The sequence below is a fragment of the Condylura cristata genome, unplaced genomic scaffold (genome assembly GCF_000260355.1).
Source record: "Condylura cristata isolate star-nosed mole 26May11 unplaced genomic scaffold, ConCri1.0 scaffold00007, whole genome shotgun sequence".
In the NCBI taxonomy this organism is placed as follows: Eukaryota; Metazoa; Chordata; class Mammalia; order Eulipotyphla; family Talpidae; genus Condylura; species Condylura cristata.
The window spans coordinates 55,344,060-55,365,901 of record NW_004567108.1 but is presented as its reverse complement, the minus strand read 5'-3'; positions in this window follow the sequence as shown (position 1 = coordinate 55,365,901).

The following is a 21,842-nucleotide window of genomic DNA, read 5'->3' as shown; positions in this document are numbered from 1 at the left end:
AGAAATCCTCACTGATGAAATACTTAATTTTGAGTTTGAGCTAAATTAGTCTTGGCTGATAATTTGTCCTTTTATTCATTATGATGGAATCTAGAAAGCAAGTTAGTGATCAGTAATGAGGACAGTGTTTTTGAAAGTTCTCTGTGGTGATGGCACACATGTGAATTGGTGGTGAGAAGCCCATGTGGAGTGCAACTGAGATGAAAAAATGCACAAAATGAAGAATGATTTAAAAACAATTTCTTTTTTAATTTAAAAAGAGAAAAAGTAGAAAAGAAATAATAGTAAGGGCTGATCTATTACTAATTATTTGTGGGGTGGGGGAAAATTGCTAATTTTGTTTCATTCGCAAACATTTCTAGTCAAAATTTTCCTTTAAATATCTACTGCATAATTTGCCAAGTTCTTCAGAAACCCAGTGTTTATGACCTCAATTCTACAGAGCAATGCATTGATTCTCCCTTTTTTCTCCACAAATGAATTCTGCAACTAATCTACCCACATCTAATAGTGGTGTCAAAAGGTTCCAGTTCTCCTGACTTACAATTTTAATGTAGCCATTTATTTCTTCCCTCCCTCAAATCTGTGTACAGAGCCAGTCAACAGGTCTTGCATTTAGTCTATAGTGTCTATCTCCTAAATCTCTTTATTCTTTCTGGTCTCTCCTGTCTATAATCGAGGTCCCTTTACTATTCTTAGTTCAGGCCCATTTTATGTTATGTTTACATAACTGCAGTAACCTTTTAGCTATGTCTTCACTTTCAGCATCTGCTCTTCCTTCATTCTTCTAAAAATAATGTAATCTTCCTAGTGACCTTCATTTACCATAGCAAACTCTGTTCTTAATCCACATTGGCTATTAGCTTTCTGAGTCTAAAATTTGTTCAGCTTTCTCAATCACCATCTTTCATCAGCAAGCTCACTGCTTTCAACAGAGTGCTGTAAATATTTCTGATTACAAAACACATTTATACAAGTAACTTGCCTTTCTGATCTACTGGCCACCACTCCTTCTTTGCTGTTTTCTAAAATTTCCTCGTATCTATACTTAAAAGCCTAGATTCTTTCATCTAAAGTCCATCTCCTCACCTAAATGTTCCTGACCTCTCCAGCCCACAGAACAATTTAGAACATCTATCACATGAATAACATACAAAATGTCATTTGATTAGACATTCTGTTATTCTGTTCCTCATTTGTTTCATTTATCAAATAGACTGTAAAGTGCTCAAGAGCCAAGTTTAGTCCTTCATTTATATTCTCCATAACAGTTAGCATAATCCTGGGCTTATGTGCTGGTATTTTAAAAAAACTGGAAAAGTTATTGATCTATTAAGAAAGTTACAGTGCCTTGGTTTATCTAATAGACATTCAAATGATCCATTAAGAAAGTTACAGTGCCTTGGTTTATCCAATAGACATTCAAAGAATAAAAGTTTATTCCTAGCTGTGGGGAAGCTCCTCATGCAACTAGAAATGGAACTACCATAGGACCCAGCAATTCCACTCCTAGGAATCTATACAAAGAACACAAAGGCATTAATTCAAAAAGATACCTGCACCCTATGTTTATCGCACTTACTATCTGTAATAGGTAAGATACAGAAACAACCCAAATGCCCAAAAACAGATGACTAGATCAAGGATGTGGTATAAATACGAAATACTATTCAGCAATCAAAAAGATAAAACTCATGCGATTCACAGTAACATGGATGATGCTAGAAGGGGTTGTGCTTGGTGAAATAAGCCAGAAGGAAAAAGTAAAATTTTGGACTGTTTCTCTTACAAGAGAAATATAGGGGAATCAAAAAAGGAATCGGGGTGGGGGGGAATAATGACAATAAACAAACAAACAAAAATTAACAGGCAAATATAAATCAGAGACATTGTGCAGGGGACAGGAAGGAGAGGAATAAAAACAGAATAGAGAAGAATAAAAGACCATGGTGATGGTGCACAGGTAAAGTGGTGGTGGGAATTTTACAGAGACTACACCTAAAAGGAGAAAGTAAACATTGTATACAAAAATGGACAATGATGTAAAATATATATAATTTAGTTTTAAAAACTTTATTCCTTCAATGATATCTTATTCACTGAAACAAACTTTCTTCTTATCAGTCCAAATAAGGATGTTTTCACACAAATGGAAATTTTCAAAAAGAAAAATCCAAAAGCGTCATGAAATTAGGACAAATATTTTACTTCTGTGATTATGTTTTAGAGAACAGATTTTTTTACTTGATTTTATCATAGGAAAATAAAACTATTATACCAACTTTCAAATCTACTAGTTATTCTGCGATAGAGAAGTGGGTTCTGATTGGCTTATTCAGTCACTTATTAGGAAAATGTAAATCAGACACCTGTTTTGTGTAAAGCATGTATTCTAGGATCTAGATATGTGGAAATGTAGCTGTAAGCCCTCCTTACAAAGTTGTTTATATTTTTAAAGAAGACAAACAATAACAACAAATTAAGATAATAGGGAGGTACTGGAACAGTGTGGGTAGGAAAGCAAGTTCTGGAAATAAGTTTACTTCAGTTTGATACTGGACTGGGCCACGTCTTCCTAGCTGTAATAGTGGCAAATTTCTTAACATTACCAAGTCCGCTTTCTTCATCTGTAAATTTGGAATAAATTCAGACATCATGAGAATCAAATTAAAAATCAAGTTGTTAAAACCAAGAACAGTAGTCCCTCCCTGGTGGCGCAGCAGGTTGCACAGCACTAAGAAACTAAAGCCACTTAGCTCGAGTTCGATCCCTGCCCGGAGGTGATCCACATGGCACAGCAGACCTCTCCTGACCTGCCCGCTGCTCCCCTCAGCAGTGTACTTGTCTATCGCCTGTTCTGCTCCCCACTCTGTCTCTGGTGAATCGTCTCACCACTCCTGCACCTGTGGCCTGTACCCCAGATCTGCATAAATAAGTAAATTAAAAAAAAACTAAGAAGGGTGTGTAAAGTACTGACAGTTAATATGCTCAAATAACTTGACATGTATTGTAAGAGCAGGCATTACCATTATAATTTAAAGGAAAAGTACAGGATGGCAGAATAGGGGCAGAGTCTAGAATCAGGGGGACTTCTCTCAGGAAGTGAGAAAAGAAGTGGCCTAAAAATGAAAGTGTCATTAGAGGGAGTCAAATTAATCCCCAGAAAAAGAATTTTACTGGAAGGTAAAAGGGTTATGGTTTGGCATGAGGAGAGGGAGAACACTAACTTCTATTTCCTGATAAACTTGATGAGTAGCAGCTACTGCTGGGGAAAAGTCAGGAGAGAAACTGGTTTTACTTAGGACAGAAGATAAATTAGCAACATTATAAGCAGGTTTGTTTAAAGGGGGATGTATTTTACCAACACTATACAAAGAATTAACTCTTGTATTTATTGTAGTCAATGAGTGATGGGGCAAGAAGTTGCTCAAACTTCACGCAAGCAATTCGACTAAGTCATTTAAAAACGTATGGCTTATTGAACTACATTTTATTTTTTATGTTTATCAGAGTGAACTTTTACCACAAGTAAAATAAAAATTTACAGATCGGCTGGTCAGTCTTATGATTTATGGATGCACTTTTTTTCTCATTTTGCAGCACTACATGCAATGCAAATAACTATTCACTAAGTGATCCATTATGTTACAAACTATTTTTGTGTTTGGCATTTTAAAGTTTCATCTAGTGCTTCATAATAATGCACTAGACATCTAAAGTATAATCTCTTAGATTTAGTTTCCTTTTATATGTAAGTTAAAGTTCTTTTTGACTTGTAGTGTTCTTTAGGAAAGAATGGAGTTAGTAATTGGACTAGTCACCCACTATTATATATTATGTCTCCCTTGTGGAATGAGAGTGTAACAGTAACTGTGAGGTCTACCACTTCCCCTTAGCTCACTTCTACATACCAAAGCCTGCGTAAGGGGAGTTCCTGCTACTCTCTGCATGCAGGCTTTTTCATGACCTAGCACACTACCTGAAAGGGAAGGTAGAAACACCAGAAAGCTAATGTTGCTGGAGCAGATCTTAACGCTGGACAGCAGGGGAGCTGGTGAAACAATACTATACCTTATTTTTTCCCCTTTGACTGGAACAATTCTGAGATGTGCTCTAATTGTCTCCTGGAGATCTTCAGTGAAATTAAGTCACATTCACTCACACTGCTAAGTAGAGTCATGACCCACATGACAGTGGTTTCATTCCTTTCCTATCTCATTTCCTACTGTCCTATCGATGCTTGTTGGGAACATCTTCAAAGTAAACTATGTTCACTTATCTCTTTGTCCCAGGGTCTGCTTCTGAGATACAACCTAAAATAGTTGGGGAATGAAAAGTATAAAAAACACACTTTTGAACTAAACACGCAAAAACAGAATTCTAAAATAAAGACGCAAAAACCAAAGAATTTGTTTTCACAGAGTTGAGAGTCCAGAAAAAAAAAATCACACACATGAACAATTTACAACAAAAGAACCATGGAAAGTTTCTGGCCTCCCTGGTTGTACAAGGGGTTAAGACACAGCACTGTGAAGCTATCCGCAGCCATTGCTGCATGAGTTCAATCCCTGGCCATGGAGGTGAGCCACATGCAGCAGACCTGTCCTGTCTTAACCGCTGCTCTCCCTGGCAGTGTATTTCAGTAGATCCACCTGTTCTGTTCCCTACTCTGTCTCTGGTGAATCTTCTCACCCTCTTGCCCCCCACCTCTGGCCTACACTCTAGTTCTTGCATGCATAAACAAATAAATCTTAAAAAAATAAAATAAAATGGAAAGTTTCTTCAGTATAGAGTGTTGGGGAACTGGACAAACACATGCAAAAGAATGAAACTAGACCACAAGATGTCAAAGACTGGGAAAATTCATCACCAAGATTCCAAATTGCATGCAATGTGCATACTATGAAGCCTCTGTACAAACACTGCTTCTACAGCCAAGCATGAGTCCACACTCACCATTCTAGTCCATACTTTGTCTGTAATCTGCAGAACTGTCAACTGACTGCCCCTCTGAGATCTTTCCCTAGATGTTTCCAAAGCCACAATCCTCAAACTCAACACAATCAAAAAGAAACATGGTGCCCCTCCAAACTGGATTCTTTACTACATACTGTTATTTTACTTATTATTACCAACATTCAACTGACACATGTATAAAAATGGTCAAAAATATCACCTTCTATTCTCAATTTTATGAGAGTTTTTACCATAAATGAGTAGTGGATTTTGTTAAATGTATTTTCTGCATCTAATGAAATGATCATATAGTTTTCTCTTTTATTCTATTAAAATAGTGAATCACGTGGCTTTAATTTTAAATGTCAAACTAACCTTCCACTCCTAGGATAAATTGCATTTAACTGTGATTTCCTATTTTTGTGTGTATCCTAGATTCATTGGTCAATATTTCACTTAAAAAAATTGTTTATTTATGCATACAAGAACGGGGGTACAAGCCAGAGATGGGGGGTAAGGGAGGGGTGAGAGGATTCACCAGAGACAGAGTAGGGAACAGAACATGCAGATCTACTGAAATACATTGCTGAGAGGAGCAGCAGGCAAGACAGGAGAATTCTGCTGAGCCATGTGGGTCACCTCCCTGGCTGGGGTTTGAACTTGTGCTGTAGTGGCTGTAGATAGCCTCACAGTGCTGCATCTTAACCCCTTGCACCACCAGAGAGGCCTAGCATTGGTAGATATTTTAACAATTGTTTTTCTATTTTCACTAGTGTCTGTGATTTTCTCTTGTTGCAGTATCTTGTATTATTATCATGGTAATACTGACCCCATATAAAGAAGCAGAGATGTATCAACTCCTCTACTTTCCCAAAAGAGTTCATGGCATAATGACATTACTTATTTCTTTGAATACTAATAAAAATTCACCAGCAATGTCATCTGAGCTGTGAATCTTTTCTGTGGGTAAGTTTTTAGTCAATAATTCAATTTTTTGTAATTAATTTGTAAAAAGGTGTTCTTTTGTTTGTTTTTGAAGTAACACTGGTTTACAGCATTGCATGTTACTCAGAGACGTAGGATCACACTCTTCTGGGTGCATGTCCTCACACCACACTCACCGCTAAGGCAACACAGTCTTCCAGTGCAGACCATGTGTTCCCCCCACTGTTTTTCCTGCCCCATCTTGTAGCCTCAATCTCACAATTGGATTTCTCAGGGCTTGTCACTGTTATTTCTAGAGTTTTGGGTTTTTGGTTTATTTTTTGTTTTTGTTTTTTTCCCCTATAGGGCTTCTAGAGGTTTTTTGGATTGTATCTGGCCCTTTGTACTGTTTCTTTAAATTCCACACTAAGTCAAACCATCCAGTAGTTATCTTTCTCCTGATTTATTTTGCTTAGCATTATCCCCTTGAGTACTATCTACCTTGTCACAAATGGCAAATGCTTATCATTTTTTTAATAGCTAAGTAGTAGTCCACTAAATATTGACTGTTCTTGGGCACTTCTGTGTCTATAATTTGCCAAGAGACTTTCTAAGTCATCATCAGTGACTGAATCTTATTAAATACTTTTCTTTTCACACATTGAGATAATCATATGTTTCTTCTTTTTGTTAATGCAGTAAACTACACTGAATTTAAAACATGCAAAACTTGAAAATCTGGAATAAATACAATTTGACTATCTTTTTAATTACTCAAGTTATTTTTTTTTAAGATTTATTTATTTTATGCATACAGACCTGGGTACAGGCCAAAGGTGCAGGGGCAGTGAGAGGATTCACCAGAGACAGAGTGGGGAGCAGAATAGGCAGACTGAAAAAGTACATTACTGAGGAGAGCAGCAGGCAGGCCAGGAGAGGTCTGCCAAGCCAAGTGGATCATCTCCGGGGCAAGGATGAAACTCATGCTGAAGTGGCTTTAGCTTCTTATTGCTGTGCTTTAACCCACTGTGCCACCAGGGGGAGAATTGAGCTTCTCAGGCTTGTGGTGCTGTTTCCTCTTTGCTTCCATGCTGTTAGGTCTCTCAATCTCTAGGCCACTGTTTATGAACCAACAAATGCCTCAAGTCTAAGAGCTGGGCCAAATTAAAGGCTCATTTTGATGCTTTGCTTCTCACTGACATCTTGCTCTTTCACATTTTCACTGATGTGTTCACACAGATGTTGTTGTAATTTCATCAGCTTTATTCTAATTATTCTCAGTGGGAGCACTAATCTGAGGGAAGTCTGCCATATGTGCAGGGAGAGAATGTCTCAAGTCATCTACAGGTGCAAGCAAATTGTCATACCACTTAGAAAAATATCAGACATATTAAATTGACAAGTAAGTTAAGAATGACTCAATGGATTAAGCTACATCTATCTAAGAGTTTCTGACACTTTGAGGAATACCTAAGCTACACCTGAGAAGTCTAACTGAGGATCCCATTTTTGTAAGTGAGAAAAAAAAACAAAACATGTGATTATTAAGTCTTTATGCTTAGGTCTCTACAACAGATAAATTCAATTCTTATTTGACTCTGAAGAAAGAAGGACAAACTCATTTGATGAAGGCTAAAATCATGGCTATATGTTTGAAATTAAAAAGGTAAATTTGGGCTCTTTCTGGTGGCACAATGGATTAAAGCACCACATTATGAAGCTCTCTGAAACCACTGCAGCATGAATTCGATCCCACTAGGGAACTAACCCACATGGCGTGGCAGACCTCTCCTAACCCACCTGCTGCTCCCTTCAGCAGTGTATTTCAGTAAATCTGCCTGTTCTGCACCCCACTCTGTCTGTAGTGAATCGTCTCACCCACCACACCTCTGGCTGTACCCTAGTTCTGTAAGCATAAATAAATAAATCTTTAAAAAAAAAAAAAGGTAAATTTGGGATAAAGTAAATCAGTGTAACAACACACCTTGAAAGCTAACACAATAATTGTATAAACAGTTTCAGAAAGAGTTTACATCCATACAGTAATGATAAAAATATTAGTTATATCCCACTCGTAACTTGGCTCTAATATAACCTTGTCCTTCATCTGTGTTGATGTGCCATAAAAAACAACAGGCTGATTGGACTATGGCCTGGATTTATTTGTGGATTCATTGTTCTAAAAAGCAAATTCAAGTTTTCTTTTAACAGAACAACAATTTCTGAACATTCTTTATTCTGTCCCAATAGTTAAAATAATAATAAAAAGTTGATGTTTGTAAACACTAAAAAAGATAAAATTGTCATGTTTACTCATATGTTGAACATATACTTGCTTTGCTTATTGCCATGCACTTTAAACTGATTTTAAGAGCCACAAAAGAGGAATTTCTTTTATCTATATCTTTCTGCTAAAGCAGAAAAGAAACATATTAGAGATTAGCTAGATGCATTGTTTCCAGTTAAATTTTTCTTCATTGCTTAATATGTCACACTTTGTTTTATGTTTTTTAACCAAATACAGTCACAAGTATTGATCATTTCCAATGAACTTTGAGTTCTTAAGGCAAATAAGATTTCAACTTACAGTATGGATAAAATGTCTAACTTAGTAGAGAAAAAAAATGTGTCTCTAGGAGTCCTGTTAATAAAAACAGTGGCACTGGTAGCTGGGCTTGCAGGTGCCCTTGTTGAGAAATTACATCTCAAAAAAAGAGAATGTAATAAATTGCATTGTCTTTAGGGGATATTGCTCTAATAGACTTGGAAAAAGCTACTCAACTTAAAAACTGTTAAATCAAGCATATGTTGATTTTTTTCTAATACTATGAATCCCATCTTAGTTCTTCAAAATGGAGAGATAAAGGTCTATAAATTGACCAAAAATGAACTAAATTAATGGCTAATTTTACCTTCTGTTCCTTGGCACATCAGTGGGTTTCTAAGAAGCTCTAGTATTATTCCACCTATCAATATAAACCATGATGTCTGGGCTCCTAACTAAATTATCCTTATCTTAAGACCTATTTTCTTTAGGTTCAACTTTTTAAAACTTCTATAGTTATACCAGTGTTTTGTTTTCTGAGATAATAGCAATCAGATTTTTACTGTTTCCACATATTAACACCTTCAATAAACCCAGCAAATATGTTGGCACAACCATGGAATTTAAACTACTAATTGCATGGAGTGGGTGCAAACTATAATTTAGGAAGATGAGATTTTTGCTTTCTAATTAATTTCTTTTATTGGTCTGAGGCTGCACTCACACACACACACACACACACACACACAGAATATGAAGATTATTCATTCTAGTTTCCCAATATCTCCCAAGTGTCATACCTACTAAGTATTAGGAACACCATCATTTCTCAACAAGGGTGTTGCTACATTATGATATGACAGTTCTTCATTAAGCCAGAATTTCTTGGATGCATTGAGGGTTATTCAGCATTTCTGGCCTGCTCTCACTAAATGCCTGGGGCTGGCCGTCATTATGACAATCAAAACCCTCCTCCACACTTCCCCAAATATCCCCTGGGGGCCAGTTCACCCCCAGATGGAAACCTAAACCTCTGAGGAGAGCCAATTTTTAAAAAATATGTCTTTTATTATCCACTTATAATTACTTTTAGGTTACTCTTAAGTTATTACCAAACTTTCTTTAATTCCTCACCTCCTAAGTTATCTGGCCTAACATTTTGCTTTTACTTCACCACAAGTTCAATATAATTTCTAAAATGCAGGTTGAAATCTTTCCAAATCTTAGTTTTGACAAATGAAGTAGTTATAAGTGGTAACTGAATGGCAAACAGCAAATATAAACAGCTTTGTGACTCAGTTACATATATTTCCTCAGAAAAAAGATACACTGAAGATATTTGAGAAACTGAATTCCAAACCAAATCAGTTTCCCTGTTTAGTAAGTCCTGAATGGTTCAACAAAACAAAGAAAACCCTAGAACTTCTCTAGTCTTAAACACCGGTCCTAAAGATAAACAATATGAATAAAGACAATAGGAATGATAGAAGAAAACATTACCAAGTTAGATTCGACAAGAAGATGACATTTTAAGTAGTGATGACAAAATACCACACAATGCTTTGCTTTTTCTACATGTAAATAAAATCTGCATTAATGTTACACAGATCTTGTCAACTTGACAATCACATATTACAAAAGATATCATGTATTAACATACTATATATAAATTAGTCTATAACCCTGAAATACTGTCTTAGTAAACTTTCATCTAGAAATCTTTTGCTTAAACCAGCTATTTCAGGAAATGAAAACTTCACAATAAAAGAAAGAGTAGTAAAAATGCAGAAATTTACCATTTATCTGTGACTTGAAAAAATATCAACCCAGTACACAGCAAAACCCAGAATAAGTAATTGCAAATTCCTGATTATAGACTCTTGTCAGAATCTCAGTATATACTGAGATGTTTAGGTCAAAAGCATTTCCACTTTTTCAGAATAAAATTAAATAAATGATAAGTTGACAAAGCAAAATGAAAAGAGGCTCACATGTATTTGGAGGAGATATTTATATAATCTAAAACTTAAAATGTCTTCATTTTAATTTTTATTTAAAAAAGTGGCAATGCATTTAGAGGCTCCACTATACTGTTTCGCTTTTTCATTCCACAATTTTTTAAAATAAAAATCATACATAAACAAAATTTTAGAAATTTTGAATTCAGAGAAAGACACTAGAGTTGTATCGAACCCTTAAAATCTATTTTGCAACTAAAATTCTCAAATGGTAAAAACAGTAGCTTTCATTTTTACTTGTTTTTTTAAATTGAGGCAGCATTGGTTGACAGCACAGTTTATGATTCCGAGGAACAGGAACACACCCTTCAGGTTTATGTTAATACACCACACCTACCCCCAAGTCACCCAGAGTCCTCCACCCCGACCACTGTGCATGCTCCCCACTTTGCTTTCTCCCCACCCCCTCTTTAGGCAGCCTCACGTACAGTCATATTTCTAGGGCTTAAATAGATTTTAAGTTTTTTAATGGTCTCTGAGCAAGAAAAAAATATTAACATCTTATATTTCATTTTTTAAATAGTAATATCACTACAGTAAAAATGGGTTTTCCTGCTTTCGAAACACTCTTCAAATTCTGTTTTTGACAGACTTTTGATATAAACAGAAATTTAATAAAAAACATCCCACTGAATGAAGCATTACTAACTGCTATAATGAATCAGACACATTATTTAGGGATAAAAAAGTCTATTAAAAGTAAAAATATAGGCCCTCCCTGGTGGCGCAGCGGGTTAAAGCACAGCACCAAGAAGCTAAAGCCACTTCCGCATGAGTTCGATTCCCGCCTGCCCCGGAGGTGACCACATGGCTGGCAGACCTCTCCTGACCCGCCCACTGCTCCCCTCAGCAGTGGACTTGTCAGTCTGCCTGTTCTGTTCCCCACTCTGTCTCTGGTGAATCCTCTTGCCGCCCCTGAGCCTCTAGCCTGTACCCCAGTTCTGTATGCACAAATAAATAAATCTTAAAAAAAAAAAAGTAAAAAATATATAATATTCTATTAATATATGTTAGGTGAGCAAGCAATTTCTATTTTTTACTTTGTTTTCTCCCTCTCTCCATTCCTTCTTTCAGTCCTTCTTTATGTCTTTTTTAATCCTTTCTTCCTTTTAAAATCCACTCCCTAAAGTATATTTCACAAAACTAGAATAGAAGAACTTAGGTGGTCAAGCAGGATGAAGAAAGTACAAACAGAAATAAAGATGTAAGAAGCAGTTTATAAAGTTTACAGTCATACTGCAAAGGGCTATAGAAGCAGCTTGAAGTAATTAACAATGTAAGAAAATAAAATAAAAACTAGTAAGACCTCTTTTAAAAATAAAATTAAACTAAAATGGAGCAGAAACTCACATTTGCACTGTGATTGCAGAGTAGGCAGGAACCCATCACCTGAAGTTTACCTGTGGGTTTCATGTTCTGCTTCCCGCAGCATTCATCCCCAGGACGAGGCTTCTCTTCCACTCTCTTGGACAACTTCCAGCCACACAGGACCAGCAGTGTGTTGGCTTTTTCTGAGATAGTTAAAAATAATAATTTTCAGAAGTACGTATGTGTGTTAATAAGGCCTTTATAACTCACTTGCCAAAACTGGGATGAAATTCATCTTTGTGTGTATTTCCATTTTTTGGGGTAATCGCAAAAAATGTGATTTCAAGTAAATTCAGATTATTAGATATTTTATTTTTCTTGTACTGTGTCCCACTTGGTCATGATGGAAGTTCAAATGTTACTGCTATTTGGAATAACTCTGAAAGAAAAACCTCAACATACTGAAAAAGTTAATTAACTAGGTAATATGTCTGAACATCCAGAGTTGTTTACATATAAGATTATGTATAAAATTTATATATGTTAGCTTTACCCACTATCTGAAAAACATTCCTTTGAATAGTGATTTTCTATGTACTTGACTCTTCACCCATGGAACAAGAGGTCAGATTACCTGTTTTATTTATTTTTTTATTATTTATTTATATATACTTTACATCATTGTTCATTTTTGTACAATGTTTGCTTTCTCCTCTCAGGTGTAGTCTCTATAAAATTCCCATCATGATTCACCAGTACACCATCACCCTTATGTTCTTCCCTCCCATGCTCTGATCCCTCTTCCACTACCTATTTTAAAGTCTTTTTGGCTTAAGCACTTTCACCTTAGCTGTAACAGAAGAAAATTCCTGCAACATGAAATGATGGGGTATATAAATTTGTCTTTGTAAGTGGGTTGGACTGAAGCAAAATGACCAAGGTAGGAAAACAGCAGTGGAGCAGAAGGTTATCTTATGGCAGTGGCTCCCACATTGTCTATAGAAAGGATGACTGTCCTCGTGGTGACCAGTAGGACAAATGTGCTCCTACTTTTCAGGCCAAGAGTCCTACTGTTTCACTTGAGAAAGATAAATCAAAAATTCAAAGAAGTTGGCTGCAAGATGTTTGCTGTTTTGTTTTTTTTTTAAGTCTGTATACACCTTTCAATACTGAACAATACTGATTCCTTTTAAGAATATTTCATTTTCTCAAACTTCTTCAAACAAGAGATGAACTCCATATTTGCCCTTCCACAGTTTCTTATTTTATCTATCATCACATCATTCCTCCCAACTCTCTCTATAGGTTCCCCTCCTGGGCTTTTCAGTTTCTTCTCTCTAAACTTTTTCAGGACTGCCAAAGCTCATGTGATGGCATCTGAAAGTACAACCTACAAAGGTCTGAATTTCTAAGAAAACTTCCTTAATTTTCTCCTTTATCATAAAAACTTGTGTCTCTTTATGATTCTAGATTCAAGCTTAATCTTAACCAAGTCTGCAGACGTGTTCACTGGCGGTGAATGGGCCAGTAACATTCTTGTGTTTTAGCAGAGGTCATCTAGAGTCATAACACATAAACTCAAATATAAGATGAGGTTATATTCCTCTAGTATCATGATACAAACACTTGGCATTGGTCTCTGCATTGCCCAACTTGCAACACAGACAGTTCTTGTGTCTACCTCCATCTCTGGCATGAATATGAAACACCTGCATTTTCTGATGTATGGTTGTGAAGTTATGGGGTAGTGGCTTAGCAAAATCATTCATAGCAACAAAAGGCAGACTATTCATTTCCTTTTTATAATATGAACCAGAATCAAGTCAATTGGAAGCCAATTTTGAATCTAAGGCAGATAATGTTCCCTGTATCCTGCTGTTATTTTTCTACCCAGCATGTGCTCAGTAAAGATAAGTCCTGTGAATAATTATCTAACTGCATAAACTATTAGGCCAATTTCCAATAAGGTAGCACAGCTGTGGAAGGAAACAGACAATAGAGAAATATCAGTTCTAAGAGCTTTTCACGACACCTATACCCATTATGAATAGTGGAGTATAAGACGGGACCAGAGTGGATTGGTCCCAACTTTCCACAAAAGGCATGAAACAAGGAATATGGAGGTTAGCCAATGAAGTCATCTGAAAAGAGTCAAGTAAATTGTTCCAGGCTCTGTATATTATATTGTCTATATTTTGGGAAGGGATGTTACCAAGTTGTTACAGTTAACTTTAGGTAAAGCCAAAGTATAAGTTAAGGATGATGATTTGGGAACACAAATGCTCAAGTTCTTTATCGGGAAGTGATTATGGAAGTTTAAACCAAACCAACTTCTTGGCTCATGTACAATTCTGGCCTAGAACTGGCTGGTCAGGTTATATCCTCCTGCCTATATTACCACATCCAATCAAACTGTGATGTTTTATTTATTTAATTAATGGATTTATTCTCATTAGGCTGACTGCCACAGTCGGAGATTTCTCAGCCTGCCAAAAGGATGCATCTGGTCTCTGCCTTTGTCCTTGAGGCTAGCTTTTGCTTTCTCTAATTTTTTAAAAGTTGTCTTGAAATCCTACATAAAATTATACATGAATATTCCCATGGTTTACGTCCCTAAGGTCAAATTTAATTTAATAAAATTCCTTTCTGGGAGTCAAAATCAGGATATTTTTGAAAGAGCTAGATACTTTCTTGTAACTAGTTCAAAAGAGGTAAGACTTCTCACTGGGAGAAGGCTCCCTATAGCACTCTACTTAACATTCATACATTGAGAATAAGACAAACATTCATGCTTTCTCTCAGATGATAAGTTTGTAAGCTGCACACTTGTGGTGCCTGAACACTGTCCTGTCTTAGAACAGATATGTATCTATCTGCAAAAAAAGAACACAAAAAAGACCACGGAAGATAGGGCATATTTGTTCAGAGAGAAGAGTGAATAAGAGGTGAAGACAGCCTAAGAAAATTTCATTGTTTCTTATGGTGATAAGTGAAAAGAAATATTGTAAAGACCAAATACATCAAGCATATATGTACACGCAATGCACTGAGGAGTATACCATCAGTTTCTGCTCTGGTTTATAGTATGTCAACATGAGTCTTGACTGAAGTTAAAGGTCTAAATTGTGCAAGTATCTATTCTTATAACTTAATGTCAACAATTTCTGAATATGAAAGATTTGAGGAAACCATAGCTCAAGGAATTTTAATACAACAAACAAGACTCAGGCCAACAAAATCTAGTTTCTCTGTCTTGCTTTTATTAAGACAAATTGAATGTCTACCTACCATCCAAGGTATATCAAGCTAGACCAACTGAACCACTTGAGAAAACTTATTCTGATACACAGCATATGTTTATAACTTCTTTTTGTCAGAGAACAGCTTTTATTGAGTTTTTGCATTTTCAGAAAAAGAGATTACAAATTTTCTGAGGATGCTCCAGCAAAGCACTTTCATTTAGGCATGGACAATGCTTGGGAATCAGAAAGTTTGGCTCCTGTTTAACCTCTAAGATTTAAGTAATCTTATAGAAGATTGTTTACCCCCTGGCTTCAGCTGTCATATCTGTAGAATGTAAAGACTGACATGAAATTATTCTAAGGTCATTTCCAGTGCCAAAAATTCTGGAAATCTATGCATCTCCCTGATAGCTCAGATAAAGAAAAGCTCATAAAAACCACATCCTAGTACACATTCGGTTGATTATAAGTAATAAAAAAAGTTATTATACCATGGCTTGAATAGTGGGAAAAAATTGTATTTATGAACACCTGGGTATCTTAAACTCATCCCAATGAAGAACCAGGTTGTAAATGGAATTTGCAATTATGTGTCTTAGCGAATACATATATAGTTAGAACTTTCCTTCAAGGCCTATAAAGTATGTGTCAATGTATCATCACACAACTGGAGAAGTTGCAGAGAAATGAAAGTTCTCTTCACCAAAATAGCACAAGAATTCTGGAAAACATAAACAAAATGCAGTAATATTGATAGGGTTCTGATTTTTAAAACCTCAGTAGCAAAGAGATGCTAAAGTAAAATGTCATTATAGGCAAGTAAGTCCATGAAATATAAAACATGTTGGCTTGACTTGCCTTTCCCAGAAACAAGCTCTGTGAGGTAAGGCAAATCCCTTTGCCTCCTTGCGATCAAACTTTTTGTTTATAGAAGAGATAGGAATTCATGCCTTTTCACTTTCAGTTTAGAGTCTTATGACTCCATAAAATAATTAAAATTCAGTCAATAACAAATTAATAATGTAAATGAAGTTGTACAGTACATATTTTAAATCCTCTAGATTATAAATTGCTACGAAGACACTAACTTAGAGAAATTACTTAGGAGTTAATAAAAAATCAGCCACACAACTTTGAACATGAAAGAAACATTAGCAATTAACACTGCTGCAAGCCAGACAGGTAGCTAGAATGGAAATTCTAGATCTTCAAAAACCCAGTCCAGGTAGTGTGATTCTTTTTTAAGGCCAATTGAGTTAGTTTTTCCAAAAAGAATCAATGTCAAATATTTCATGAACACATTGTACTTCTAAACACTTTCAGGCCAAGCAAAACTGGAATAGCTACCAACTTCATTGATTAAATTGAATCAAATTGCTTTAATAGTAATGAGTATTATTCATTATCGTGATAGTTGTCACCAAGATGGCCACCTTTATTTCTTTTCTGCCTGTAACACATGCCACATGCCACAACCTCTTCACAGGTGGCTCTTCTATTCCTCCACACCCTGAAATACAGCCCTGCCTGTCACACTGTCATAGCCTTGAACAAAAAAGTAGAGCAACAATGATACTAGGTCAGTTCTAGTCCTGAACTTTAGAAAGATGTCAATTTTTGTCTTGGTTTCTTAGAGTCTAAACAGTCATCTATAATGTTCAGCTTCGTTGTTGATGAGGAACTGAGAGGAAAGGAGCCCAGCTAGCCATTCCTACACTGGCACAGGCTATGACAAAGCCATCATCTCGAATTGTCCAGAATAAGTCAATTTCTAGCTAAATATCACTGACCACAGTCAGTGATAAAATGCACAGAAGAAACACACAGTTGAATCCCACTCAAATGTGTGACGGATGAAACCTGTAGATATAATAAAAGGCTATTGTTTTAGGCTACTTAGGTTTAGGATAGTTGACCTGTAGCAATAAATAAATGAAGTAATCCCTATTTAAAAAGTGTATCATTCCATATGTTCCATAAATGAAACTCTTCTTCTACTCATCCCAAACAAGTTCAAGTTAGAAAGATTTAATAGTGTTGACCGATTTCAAACTTTGCTTCATAAAGAGTCTGCCCAGAAAGTCATTAAGAAAAGCTACAGTTAACTTCATTTTACAGAAAGTTCATTTTAATGGGGTTAATTGTATCTAAGCTACAGTATCAATTTATTTCCTTACAAATGTAGCCTTACCTTTATAGAATATTCCACTGAAGAAGGAAAATTTCTCTAATGCAGGCATATGTATTTGGCAAAAATCAACATGAGATTGAGTGTCAATCATAGACTGAAAACTAGTATCTCATTTCTTTCCCTCTTATTAATCCCTGATTTACAATATCTATTTTCACTTCAAACAGCTCATTCATTTTTGTATGGATTCTTTCAAAAACCTTTATTGTAACTCCTTCTGACATCCTATCAAAATCCTAAGTATTAGTGAAGAAGCTATGATGACTAAGAGATAGAAAAATACCTTAAGGGAAATACATTCTATTAAGGAAGACTCGCATATTAATAAGCAGGGCCCAAAGGGTATAGTAAGTACGGAAATAGAAGGAAGTACAAAGGAGTACTTAAAGATGAGCAACAGTGTTGACAAATGTAAGAAAACTTATTACGGGGAAAGTGAAATTGGATCTTAAAAGAAAAATTTTTCAGACCAAGAAATGGCAGAGAATATTCCAGACAGATAAAATGACATTTTATAAAGCCTGACAAAAATGACATCTTTCATTGTGGATATAGCAGAGGATTGATGGGAGAGGACAGGAAAATATCCAGGGATAAATAATGGATCATATTAGGGATAAGGTTGAGGCATAGGATGAAGAACTCTTATGTCACGAACTTGCAGAAAATTGTTTTTGACCATTGCTCCCTACGGGGTCTACGTAATAGGTTGTTTTCTTTCCACCATCCACAGATGATTAGATCAGAAGTAAATAAATACATGTCTGGCTCAGAGTTCCTCCATACATTGGCTTGATTATGACCAAAAAAAATTTCTGTCTCAGACATTTGCTGTAAGAGATATGGTTGGTGTACATAGTACTGTATACTGTATACTGAATCTAATAGTGATGTAGAGGTGGGTTAACTCCAGATGACAAACAAGTTGATTCTATAGAGCAATAGAAGCGCTCAGACCTTGTAGAGACCATCGATAAGAAAAGGGAGTTGTCATTCTGAGAAAGGCAGAAATGAAAGGATAAGCAGACTAAAAGAGAATAACAGCAACTATGATAAGAGCCATGGGAAGATCTTATTTGAGAGTATAACATTAGATAATTAGGTCAAATAAAGTAGAAACACCAGTCAAATAAAAACTTGGTTTTGTTCATTGGATTGAAAAAAGGCAGCTTCAGGGGACATGGGGACAGAGCCTAGATTCAGTGGTGCTGAATCTACAAGGGGTGCCTGTGAAATAAGGCAAATGAGGTATTATGGAGACTTATGACTTATCCTATCAACTGATGATGGATGGCCGGAAGGGGGGTCAGGGGAGCATGTGCAGGGAGATGGAGGAACTCCAAACTTGTTCATTCCAAATGGCTGGTTTAATAGTATTAAGGCCTGTTAACCTGTCCACTATGGGTAGAAAATAAGTAAAATTTTTCAGGAAAAATGCTCTTCGCTTTCAGCATAGCAATAGAACCCTTTACTTATTTTCATACCCTTCTCTATGTATGTTATAGTAATATGATCTTCCCTTTCCTTCACTAAGTTTCTCCTAATTTAAAGAGGGATAGAATTCTACATTCTTCTGAGATTTGTTCCCTTCTTTTTACTATGGTCACAACTAATGCCAATGTCCCATCGACTTCACCTATGTACAACCCTGTAAGTAACCACTGTAGTCCGACAAGTGTTCATAAATTGGAAGATTAAATGCAGGACCCAAACAAATTTATCTTTTAGAGAAACTTGTATAACCTGTATCCACAGAGAGATGAATGAAGTAAGCTAGATTTTACACAGTGCTATTTTCTATTACTGGGATTCTTAGAATGTAAATATGTTCCATATAGGTCCAATCATAAAGATTGAAAACACCAAGACTAATGTTTGTTGGCAAATTAACTGATGTTTTATCCACAGCAGTCCTTTGTTTCTCTTCTATTTATTGATATTTTCCCAACAAAGAGAGGTAGCAAGAGTAGCTGTCACAATAGCCTTTAGAAATATCAATTATTTCTAAGAGGATCCACATGCCATATGAGAACCACTGCATGTCCTTATTGTCCCTCCAAGGACATGGGCCTAAAATTTTTCAGGAAAAATGCTCTTGCTTTTAGCATAACAGTAGAAATCTTTACTTATTTTCTACCCTACTCTTTTTCATTTGAGGGAGAAATGAGGAGAAAAATAAATTGATGAAAAAAGGAAAAAAAAATGCGACCAGCCAAAGACTGTTCTCTGAAGAAAATTCAAAGTTTTACTTATTTATTGCTGTTGAAACTTAAAACAGTAGGGCTGCTTGCCCTGACTGATAAATTCAACAAATATATCAAATCTGATTGTCCTTTGTTTACCACCAGGGTGCACCAATGCACACACTATTCCCAACCCCTAACTACATCAGGGTTTGTTAATTCATTAATTAGGCTCAAGTCATTTTTGTTTAAGTATGGGTGGGTGGGGGGATGAGTGGAACTCTGAGGCTCTGTTTAACATAGCCCAATTCTCAAATCGTCTAAAATTTTAATTTATTATGTCTATGGATTGTTCTACAGCACATATTTTTAATGCAAATCAACTCAGCAATTGGCAATTGGGGAATGGTGTTAGCAAAACACAGAAAACGAATTGGACCAAAGTCAGAGTGTTGAATTCATCATTTGAAGTGATCAAGGCTGAGTTTCATCAGACGTAAATAAAACAAAACTTTAATGACATTTGAAGAAAACTGAAAAAAAAAATGCTGAAAAGTCATTAAATGGTTTCCTTTAGTGGAAGAAAATGGCTGAGTAGTAGTATTAAGGCCTGTTAACCTGTTCACTATGATAAACTACGTGAAGAAATTGTTAAAGCAGATTAAGGATTTGGCAAGACATTTCCCTGTGTTTAAAAAAAATGGTAAAAACAACAAAAGAACAAGCATCTGAATCATATCTTTTACTAGCGACCATTGTTAAAGACCTATATTTGCACTGGTGTTCAGAGGAAGTTTGATTCAAGGGTTTGTGGTATTAAAGGCAGATTCACTCAGTTTTGGAGAGTAAAGATCAAAGAACATTTAAGTCTTTAGGATTCTTAATATTTTTGTTAATGTCTTAGTTAAAAAGTACCAGAGATTTTGAGGGAGTTGCTCCCAATCCTATTTTTTTCTCCATGCATGCTGTTACATTTAGTCTGTAATTTTGTGAAAAGTGAGAAATAAATACATTCGTGGTATAGCAAAAACACCTGTGCCTAATGTTTTTCTTAAGTGACATTTGCGTATGACTTTTAAAATGCCAGATAATTTCCTTAACATTGTACATGTATTATCTCACTTAATTCTCACAACTTAACAAAGTCAGTTTTTTTTTTCAAACACCTTATCTTTACAAATGAGGAAACTGAGATCCAAAAAGAACAAATAGAGAGAAGAGTGTTTTCCAGGGATATGTATCTACATAGGGTAGAGTCCTAGTCTTTAAGTTACACTCACTGGTAGGTTATAAGGTGAATTTGCTGGGAAATAAGATTGTTAGAAACAGGCTGTCATGTGGAAGGCAGATCAGCTCATTTGATGAAAAATGACTTTCAGTCTTTGCCAAATACGCTAATATGTATGACTAATTTCCTTTTTTAACTCAATAAGGCACCTTTTTTCAAGCTTTTTATCAACTGTCATCAGGTATTTCATATGTAGCAATGAGAGCACAGAGAATTACAGTTATGGCACATGTTCATTTCACTAAAACAGGTGATTCCGGTTGAAGAACATTAATTGCAACTTCCCATTTATTTTTTCCTTCTTACCCTTCTTCATTTTTTGATGAGATGAAATTAGTTCAGTACAAAATCAGACCAGGCAAGATATATGAAGTCCCCGTAAATTTGCTATATACAGACTTCTGAAAGACTTAGTAGCTTACTTCTCTATATATGAAATCGTTGCCCATAGAGACATTCTCTCAAAAATTAATTTAAAGGGAGCAAATGCAATTTTAATGATAAGCAGGCATTATACAAATGTTGAAGGCATGGACTTCAGGTACTAACAAAGTATAGTAAGTGGTATCATCAGCTGCCTTTCTACACATCTGAAGATTAACAAAATTCACTCTGGGGGGCCCTCCCTGGTGGTGCAGCAGTTTAAAGCACAGCACTAAGCTAAAGCCACTTCAGCATGAGTTCCATCCCCACCCAGGAGATGATCCACATTGTGGAGCAGACCTCTCCTGACCCGCCCGCCCCGCTGCTCCCCTCAGCAGTGTACTTTGTTATTCAGACTGTTTGCTCCCTACTGTGTCTCTGGTGAATCCTCTCACCTGTGCCTCTGGCCTGCACCCCAGTTCTGTATGCATAAATAAATACATCTTTAAAAAAGAAATTCACTCTGGCTTTCGATGAGCCACTGATGTGCCAAAGCTCTACAGGAGCTTTTTGTATCACCAGTGAATTGTATTACAGAGTTCTAAAAGAAAATTCCACCACTGAATACATAACATTTGAAATTTCACAATGAGTAGAAAATTATAAAATTGGAGGACATGATGCCTATATATTTATATTGCCCTTTAAAATTCTTCTTTCCATTCTTTTGTAACAAAAATGTGATTCTGTATATTTTCCCCAAATTCTTATCTTGGTGCCAACTACCTGAGGCTTAGTTACTAGTTCCAATTTTTGAGAACGAA